General features: G+C 42.3%; 1 long non-coding RNA gene across 3 annotated transcripts in view; it reads right to left on the bottom strand.

Annotated features, from left to right (window-relative positions):
- Nucleotides 1-5,641: 5,641 nt before the first annotated feature.
- The window catches only part of LOC109216608, a 12,818-nt gene continuing 8,099 nt past the window's right edge, over nt 5,642-10,360 (bottom strand). For all 3 annotated transcript variants that reach the window (XR_002066513.1, XR_002066511.1, XR_002066512.1), the window contains exons 4-6: nt 8,236-8,486; nt 7,466-7,649; nt 5,642-5,851 (exon numbers count right to left, since the gene is read on the bottom strand). This is a non-coding gene — a long non-coding RNA (uncharacterized LOC109216608). The remainder of the gene's footprint in view (nt 5,852-7,465; nt 7,650-8,235; nt 8,487-10,360) is intronic.

Genomic DNA, 10,360 nt, shown 5'->3' with positions numbered 1-10,360 from the left:
GGGTGCTCGTTGTGCTGAGGTAGGCCTAGCGACAAATTGATTTGGAGAACTTAAATACTAAATGCCTCATTTTATTGATAAAAATAAGACGTATCCCAAAACGACGCTAAAATTGCATAAAGTAAAAACTCACTAATGGACATTGGCCTTATTATATTTTAAAGCGAAAAAGAAAAGAGACTCCTGACTATTTGGTCCCAGAAGGACCTTCCCAGACTCGGCATCTTTGGCTCCATCGAACAACGTCACCAGCTCACGCAATCCTAGCAGCAGATAAGCCCTAGCCAAATGTCCTCCTTCGTCTCCCTCGACATTTTGGCAATTCTCGATCCTCCGGATGAATTTCCCTTCCAGGCTCTACAACCCTCTGCTCAAATGCCTAGACGTTGTTGGTGCTGACAGCCATATCCTTTCCATTCCTCGATCAACTTTTGGTTTGCTTCTTGAATTTCCTGATGCTCACTCTTCGCACTCCCTGATCCTTTTGCGCAACTGATTGTACTTAACCTGTATCTCAGCCCTCGTCGATTGCCTGTGACCTCGGAACAGAAATTTAGGACACGATTTATATTCTTGACACTACGTGTTTAAATATTGCAACATTTTTCTCAAAATCCGTACTAACTTATTACCTTTTTGTTTTTACTTTTGTTTTATTCCCCTCCCCAAAAGGTTAGTTCGTGCATTCTGGCATCGTCATCCTACTCCACAAGATCTAAGGGCCCTCCACCTCCTCCTCCTCCAAGTCCTATCAAAAACAGGGGCAAAGCAAAAATGGAAGATTTGAACAACGCCAGAAAGGAGAATTTGGTTGAAAGGGTAGAGGTTCCTCAGGGTATTCAGGTATCCAAAGAAAGTGCCGCTCCGCTCGAACAGAAGTTAAGGGAATTTCAAGAAGAACTAGACCAAGTTTGGAACTTGGCGAGTCTGTCATTCTCCCTCACTACTCCCGACATCAACTTTCAACACCCCATGACTCCACAGAACATCCCGAAGCCGCAGAAACAACCCGCTACCCATCAAAATTGCAACACATGCCACAACAACACTCCACCCCTCATCCCTGAACCATCGAATGATTATCCCCACCACGCTCCCATCTATGTGGAAACGCTACCACAATACACTCAACCCATTACAAACACACCAGAGTCTGATGACAAAGACTCTCTCATCAAAAACCTGGCAGCCGAGCTCAAGAAATTAACTAGCCGAGTCCAGGGCGTTGAAAGAAACAAAGGCATTGAAGGGCTGAATTATGAGGATCTTTGCATTCAGCCAGACGTCGAATTTCTCGAGGGGTACAAACCTCCCAAGTTCGAAATGTTTGACGGCTCGGGGGATCCCAGAGTCCATCTGAGGACATACTGTGATAAGCTGGTCGGTGTAGGAAGAGATGAAAAGATTCGCATGAAACTCTTCATGAGAAGTTTGAAAGGCGATGCGCTATCTTGTTACATTTGCCAAGATCCCAAGAAGTGGATGAGCTCGGTTGGAATGGCGTCCGATTTCATGGACAGGTTCAGGTTCAATACAGAAAATGCACCAGATATCTTCTACATCCAGAATTTGAAAAAGAAACCCACTGAGACATTCCGCGAGTATGCTACTCGATGGAGATCCGAGGCTGCTAAGGTCAGGCCGGCCTTAGAGGAAGAACAGATGAACCGATTTTTTGTCCGGGTTCAAGATCCGCAGTATTATGAGAGGTTAATGTTGATAGAGGGAAATTCTCCGATATCATCAAGCTAGGAGAAAGGATTGAGGAAGGCATTAAGAGCGGTATGGTCACTAATTTTGAAGCACTGCAGGCTACCAACGAAGCCCTACAATCTGGTGGCGCGTCCAAGAAAAGGACGTGAGTGGCGTGATGGTTGCACAGAGAACCAAGTCCCCAGTAAAATACCAAGCCTACCCAGTACCCCCTCTGACATACCAGCCTATCCCCAATTACCAAGCACCTCCGCCCTCTTACCAAATTCCTACTTACCAATCATCCCTCTCCCCCACATATCAACCTACCTCACCAAGATATTTCCAACCCGCACCCGTCTACCAAGCCTACAATGCTCAGCCTTCTCACTACCAATCACCTCCCGCTCGCCAAAACTTCCCCAGGCCCCGCCCTAACTTCGACCGTAGACCTCTCAAGCAATACATCGCCATCGCCGAGCCAATCGACCAACTATATGAAAGACTCAAAGCAGTCGGTTACGTTACCCTAATCCCTGCCATAACTCCATAAAATCCTTCCCAATGGGTCAATCCAAATAAAACCTGTGCATACCATTTCAGCATGAAAGGGCATACCATTGATGAGTGCCGATCTCTGAAAGACAAAATCCAAGCTCTAATTGACAACAAAATCATTGTGGCCAAGGAACCTGCTCCTAATGTTCGCAACAATCCTTTGCCTGATCATAAGGGTGGTGGTGTGCATATGATCGAAGTAGAAGATGATTGGGACCCCAAAGGGTCAATTGGATTAATTGCCGAAGGTGACGAGCCCAAGAAACCAACAGTCACACTAAATCCAATCATAGTCCAGATCCAGCCCTCTGGGGATGCTGAAGTAAACATGTCTGTGCCTCTCGAGTTTGAAACACCGTCCTCCATAAAGACTGCAGAGCCAATTGAGGTGGAGTTTGGGTCTCCAAAAGCACCTGCACCATTCGAAGTTGTTGTGTTGCCTCCCAAAACGAGAGTGCCCATTCCTGTGGCAATGTCAGCCGTAACGCCATTCCATACACAGGCCATTCCTTGGGATTACACCGCCGAGGCAAGAAGGAAAGGAAAGACTAGGTTTGGAGAAGCAATTGCAGCGCAGGGTATGACCAGGACCGGCAGAATTTATACTCCGGAGCACTTAGTTGAATCAAATAAGCAAGCCTCTGGACGGCTTATTGAAACTGGGCCCGATGATCTCTGGCGGAAGATACAGGCAAAAGAATACTCAGTTGTCGACCAATTAAACAAAACACCAGCACAAATCTCCATTCTAGCTCTACTGCAAAGCTCCGAGACACACAAGAATGCCCTGATGAAAATACTGAGCGAGGCGTATGTACCCAGCAATATAACTGGAGGAGAGATGGCAAACATGGTCGGGCAAATATTGGAGAGTCATAAGATCACTTTCCACGAGGATGAGTTGCCCCCTGAAGGTTTAGGCCACAACAAAGCGTTGCACATCACTGTGCAATGCGAGGACTATTTCATCACCAGGACTTTGATTGACGGAGGGTCCAGCCTCAACATTTGTCCATTGGTGACCCTCAGAACATTAGGGAAGAGTCTGCATGAAATCAAGGACGGGGCTATCAACGTCAAAGCTTTTGATGGTTCCCAAAGGTCCACTATTGGGGAGATTAGTTTATGTCTGCAAATGGGACCAACTTGGTTCGATGTTGATTTTCAAGTAATAGACATCCTAGCATCCTACAACTTACTACTGGGACGACTTTGGATCCACGCTGCTGGAGCCGTTGCCTCAACCCTGCACCAGGCAGTGAAGTTCGAGTGGAATCACCAAGAGGTGATTATTCATGGTGACGGGAGTAACCCCATATACAGTCGTCAAACCATCCCAGCAATTGAAGGAAGAAGGAAACTAGGAGGAGAAACCTGCCACCAGATTGAGCGAGTCAACGCCGTAGATAAAGATAAGTGGTGGGATAACAAGATAGAGAGTATACTAAACTGGAGCGGGTATGAACCTGGCAAAGGGCTCGGCAAGAACCTCCAGGGAATCACCAAGCGTATCAAACTGAAGAAGCATGGCACCACTTTCGGGTTAGGGTATGAATATACTTGGGAAGAATTCAAGGATTGGTCGCCACCATGGCGCGGCCCTTATTATCCACTGGAGCACCCTACCCCGCCCGGAGCAGACTTTCCAGCCAGCAGACATCTTATATGGGTCAGAGGAAGATGAAACATTGGCCGCAATGAAGAACCTGTTTTTGGAAGATGACGATATGGACTGTCACGTCATTCTCGAGGAGGAAGGGGAGGAAGGCCCTTCCATACAAGCCGTGAGCCGAGGGGAGCGCCTCAACAATTGGTCCATCAGAACCACCAAGGCCCGGAAAGCTTCGGGGTAGCAAGGCTGAACAAAGTACTATGCATTATCTTTTACTTTTTGCTAGTTGATTTCCCTTCAGTATTGTCTTTAAAATTTTGAAAAAGAGCTCCGATGTTCAAAACGATTTTGGAATTTATCGAAGTATTTCAGTTTCTTATAAGTCTCACTCTTATTATTTTCTCTCTATCATTTATTTTATTTTACACAGCATTACTATTACTTATCTTGATGAACCGACGAGTGTGACATGCGACGAGATAACGCAACAAACGGATATAGACTCAGAAGAGGATGAGATACCAGAAGAGGTCATTAAAGAGGTCGAAGACTTTGAGAATAGACCTAAGTCTAACCTGGACGAAACTGAGGTCGTCAACCTGGGGAATACAGAGAATGTCAAGGAAACGCGCATCAGTGTTCACCTGTCACCATCGGAAAAGGAAGAGTACACGGAGTTCTTAAAAGAATATGAGGACATATTTGCCTGGTCATATGATGATATGACCGGTCTCAGTACATCTATTGTAGCTCACAAACTGCCAACAGATCCGACGTGTCCGCCGGTAAAGCAGAAGCTCAGAAAGTTCAAGCCAGACATGAGTCTGAAAATCAAGGAAGAAGTCACCAAGCAAGTCAAAGCCAAGGTCCTCAGGGTAGTGGAGTACCCGACATGGTTAGCCAACATTGTGCCAGTGCCAAAAAAGGATGGGAAGGTCAGAGTCTGTGTCGACTACCGGGACCTCAATCGGGCTAGTCCGAAAGAAGACTTCCCCTTGCCGAACATACACATCCTGATTGACAACTGTGCCAAGCACGAGCTGCAGTCATTCGTCGATTGTTTTGCTGGGTATCATCAGATATGGATGGACGAAGAAGACGCGGAGAAAACGGCTTTCATTACGCTATGGGGAATGTATTATTACAAGATGATGCCGTTTGGATTAAAGAATGCTGGGGCCACCTACATGAAGGCCATGACTACTATTTTCCATGACATGATACACTGGGAGATCGAGGTGTATGTAGATGATGTCATCATTAAATCCAAGAAAGCCACTGAACACATGGAGGATCACTACTAGAAATTGCAGCTATGGCAACCCTTCTAAAACCGTTGCAATAGATAGGCTAATCGTCCCTATAGGTATATTGGGACGGATTTGGACGCGTTCCGGAATTCGGCGTTACAATAGATCTATTGGAACGGTTACTTGCAACGGTTTGAAAACCGTCCTCATAGATAGGGATATTGTAAGGGTTTGGACTGCACCATTGTCCTATCTATAGGAACGGTTTTCTTTTCTGTTGGGACGGTTATAAACCGTTCTGATATAATAATACAGTTGATTTTTTTTAAGCCTATTGCAACAGTTTTTGGGATATATTGGAACAATTATCAGTACCCTATTGCAACCGAATTGTGACATATTGGAACAATTATTAGGGGTTGCTCTTATTATTTGCTAGGTCTATTGGAACGGTTATAGTCTCTATTGCAACAAATTATAATATTTATGGAAGCAAAATAAGAAATATTTTCCTATTCCATGAAATTGGTTTACACCATATCCAACTAGCATTATCCATGTATAAAAATAAAATATGGATACATTGTTTGGTCGACAATTCAAAAGTCAAAATAGATAGTTCGCATACAGAAAGTTCTAAACTAAAATATATCCTTAAAAATAATAATAGAAAGTCTAACAACGATCAACAACACTCAAGTAAGGTCTTCGTCACTGTTTTCATCCGCAATTGCTGCACCTACAAAAGACAATGAGAAATAATCAAACAAAATTTTTAGGATAATTGAGTCATAAAGTACTTAAAGCAGCTTCAAGCACAAATTCAGTTAATACGCAATGCAAGAAAAAAATTTTAAATTTGATAACTCGAAAATTTTTAAACTCTCTAAATTCTTAAATTTTTCGGCAGAGTTTCCTTTGTATATATGACTATCGCAAAATTTTCAACCTGCTCAAAACATCATTCGTAAATACGACTATGCCATACAAATCCAATATTTTATATTTCTACATGCAATATATTGGAAAAAAATAGCGAGCTCCCTGTACAGAAGAGGCACCAGAGCCATGAACAATCTCATTGTGGTTCATGTAGTTGAAAATGTAACTGTCCATGAACTCAAACTATTCAGCAAACTCTCTAGGGTCAAAATCACCTCAAAATCCGACCATCTGTTCATATTTATGTCAAAGTCAATTTATTTTTATAGTAAAAGAAATTGCTGAAGAGAACAACTCGCTCTTGAAACTCTTTCATAGCTACAAAGAAAATAAAGCAACATCTACTTTTGACATGAACCAATTCTTGATTTCCAGTAAGAAAGCAAATGAAAGTGCTGAGCACACATTGGGTCGCAAAATACGAAGAAATTTCTGTAAAGTACATGACACTGAGTCAACTCGATGGTGTTATCCAGTGCACATGGTAGAAGAAATTTCAAGCATATAATACTAGTAGATGTGAAGGAAATTTTAACACTTGGAGCTGGGATTAGAACCAGGACATTTCCAAGTTATTACTCCGATATCTCAACCACTCACTCAGCCAACCCTTTGGGAACTTATCAATGCTAACTCATCAAAAAGTCAATCAGCTCTTCCTGCTTTTCATTTGGGACAATGTGCAGTGTAAAGGCCTAAACCAGTTTGGTAAGAGGAGATAGTAAGATTAAAAAGGGATTTGTGTCCTGGAGCTTGGAAAAAATGTTACCAATAAAAGGGAGAAATGGTCCCTCTGATCAATAGCATACTCATCAGTATTTCAATACATTTTATGTGTCATCACCATACAGGCATCCATTGAGAATATTACAGGAATATCCTATTTAGGAGAGGCAGAAAGGAGACGTTGAGATTACCTTATGTTTTACTCTTTGCTTGTCAAACAGTTGCTGTAGCCATCAAGCATATGAAGCACAAGCCAATTCTATGAAGGAAATGATCAAGGTAATTCTCCTAAGGAGAAGCCATATTTTGTAAAGAACAATTATTGCTGCTGACTGCTACTTATAGTCCACTAGCTAAACATCAGCCCATCTGACCTCTTCTAAGTGCACTCAATCTCAAATGTATCCAGTACATAAATATTGAAAGCTTGCCCCCCAAAAAAATACCAATAACGGAAAATAAAAGGGAATATTACACTTCCCGGTCGCATTAATTCGAGCAAGGAAAGGACTCAATGTCATACAACCAGCATTTCAAATACATCCAATCAAATTGAACTACTTGAGATAAACCAACAAAACAAGGAAAACAAAAAAGTTCTACTAACAAAACAGAAGCGCAGAAATACGGAGAAATATGAACATTCGTCAGTCACATTCATCTAAACAAGGAGATGAAGACTGACCGGTTATAGTAGCAGTGCCACCACAAAGTACTGTGTTCTCTAGCAGCTGGCGGTGATTTTCAGACGACACAGACGAAATACTATGAACAAGCTGCTCGACTATTCCATGAGTATCATTACCCAATATAGATGGTTGAAACAATGCCTCACCAACTGTGTATCTTTCTTTTCCAATTGTGATTACCTAAAATCAAAAAATGAAATGAGATCCATTCACACCAACAACAGTTCTACCTACAAGATAAGGATGACAGAACGACAATAAACGAAGGCCGGCTAGAGAAAATTTTATCAAAATCAGTAAACTGCAATACACCGTGATCCTAAAATACAACGCCCTTACTCCTATTAATGTCTAGTGTTTAGTGGAGTGCAAAAAGCTCATAGCCCTTTAGCTCCTTTCCCTAAGATATTTACTTACTTTTCGGTTCCACAGAGAGAAGCAGAGAAAAATATCTAACATTAATCCTACTATTTTTAAAACCAAATCGGTCTTCAACTCCATATTCCATAATGGGCCACCGAAAGAATTCACAAATGGAGGTTTTGAACCCCTTTGCTAGAACAATACAATCAGAAAAGCGGTAATTTTAATGAATTGGCTTGTTCTAGCAAAGCAACACTAAAGAGAGCCACTACACTACAATTTCCTTTAGAGAAATTGAACGAGGATTTCTTTCATTGTATTAGAGATGTATAATACAATGAATTGGTTTTCTATCAACTTTGTACAATGGTGCCTTATAAGCTGAAAAGTAGTGCAAAGAAACCTGGCCATCCGGCAGAGTATGTTTCTCTTCCAGGCATGATTGTTGAAGCTTCTCATAGGCAATATCATCATCAGCACAGAATGCATAACGCTCTTTCAATTTTTCCACATCAGAAATATTGAGTTTCACTGTTGGATTTGATTTAGTAAGCTCATCTGCTAGTAACTTTTCCAAATCCAAACCCCCGATTTCCAACCTTCTTGATGCTATGTGCTGAACAACACCCTCGATGACAGGTGCAATTTTTGTACCTGGGGACACAGCGAAGGTACAAAAGGGTGTTAATACGAGCGAAAAATAGGAGTTTGGAACTTGGTGACAACAAGGAATTCACCTACAAAAAAGTTGACTTCACCAAAAAAAAGAACCAAAATGCTCGACCAAATGCCTTCGCGTCACTTGCAACTGAGGACGAGGGTGTTGGAACATCCGTGTACCTGCTTCAACCTTACCGTCGCCGCCGCGAACTACTTGTGCCCACGATGCTTGTAAACTCCGTCGAGACTGTGGACTGCTGACGGTGGATCCAGCGGCTTCAATTATAAAGAATATAGGTTTTTTTGAAGCGCACGTGAGGGTATTATGGTAACAGGAACAGTGGCGTTTCGAGTCAGAATCGCGGTCCTCTCGATGAGACGACATTAGGGTTGTTCTTGAACAAAGACGACGGAGTTTGGGGCTGAGTGTCACGACCTGGATTTCCCACCCTCGGGAGTCGTGGTGGCGCCTACTAGAGAAAGCTAGGCAAGCCAACCATTTGTCTTATCTATCTTTTTCCCTTTTTAATCCATTAACAATTAAGAACCAACATTAAATAATCAGCGGAATTAAATAAGCGGAAGACTGAAATGCAATATTTTAATAATGATGCCAATACCAATCCATAACATAAACTACCCAGAACTGGTGTTACAATTTCACAGACTGTCTAAGAATACTACAAATAAGGGTCCGAAAGGAAAATACAACGCTGTCTCTGAAATACATAAAAGAAACAGAATGAAGGGATAGAAGGAGACGCCAAGGCCCACGGACGCCTACAGGACTACCTCGGGTCGCCTGATAAACTGGAAGCAGCAACCTCACTGCGGTCCGAAAGCTACAGTACCGGGATCTGCACAAAAGAGTGCAGAGTGTAGTATCAGCACAACCGACCCCATGTGCTGGTAAGTGCCTAGCCTATCCTCGGCGAAGTAGTGAAAAGGCTAGGACCAGACTACCAAATAATCCTGTGCAATTAAATCATATTCAACGGAAAATAAAGGCAGAAATTTACAATTTAAAAGTAAGAAGGGGGAAGGCATGCTGCGGGGGAATCAAGTAACAACAGAAAACAATAAATAATCGTAAAGAACACTATAACTCAAAAATCAACAATAATCGAAACATCAAGACAAGCGCACGACATCACCCTTCGTGCTTTTACTCTCGTTCTCACCAAATATCAATATAATCGGCACGACATCGTCCTTCGTGCTTTTACCTCACATAATCATGGCACGGAATGATCCTTCGTGCGTTATCACTCATATAAAGGCACAGAATTGTACATCGTGCGGCACAACATCACCCTTCGTGCATTAACACTCTCTCACAAATATCATGCACGACATCGCCCTTCGTGCTTTAACACTCTTCCTCACCAAAACAACAATCACAAACAATAAGGGCAAGAAAATAAATAAATCACAATAAAATCCCTGCAAGGGAACAATAGTACAACAATCATATCCTGGCAAGGGAAACAATATCAAAAGCAACAACATCTTGGCGAGGGAGATAACATTAAAAGCAACAACGTCCCGGCAAGGGAGACTATATCATAATCCTCCTCTCTTTTTCACATTTACTTCACAACTCAATTCACAACTTGAGCCAATGCTCTATAATGTTCAATCGCCAACAATAATTCCACAACTCATTTCACAACTTGAGCTAATGCTCTTCAATGTTCAATTACCAAAATTTCTTCCACAAGCCTTGTTCAACAATAGAAATATCACATAAGGCATGAACAGTACACAACGAAGTCATATTAATCGTAGCATAAGACTCACGGTCATGCTTGACACCAATGTATAGATACTCGTCACCATGCCTATACGTCGTACTCAACAATTAACAC

The sequence above is a fragment of the Nicotiana attenuata genome, unplaced genomic scaffold (assembly GCF_001879085.1).
Source record: "Nicotiana attenuata strain UT unplaced genomic scaffold, NIATTr2, whole genome shotgun sequence".
NCBI lineage: Eukaryota > Viridiplantae > Streptophyta > Magnoliopsida > Solanales > Solanaceae > Nicotiana > Nicotiana attenuata.
Note: the sequence above shows the minus strand (reverse complement) of the source record. Positions and strands in the feature narration are given on the sequence as shown.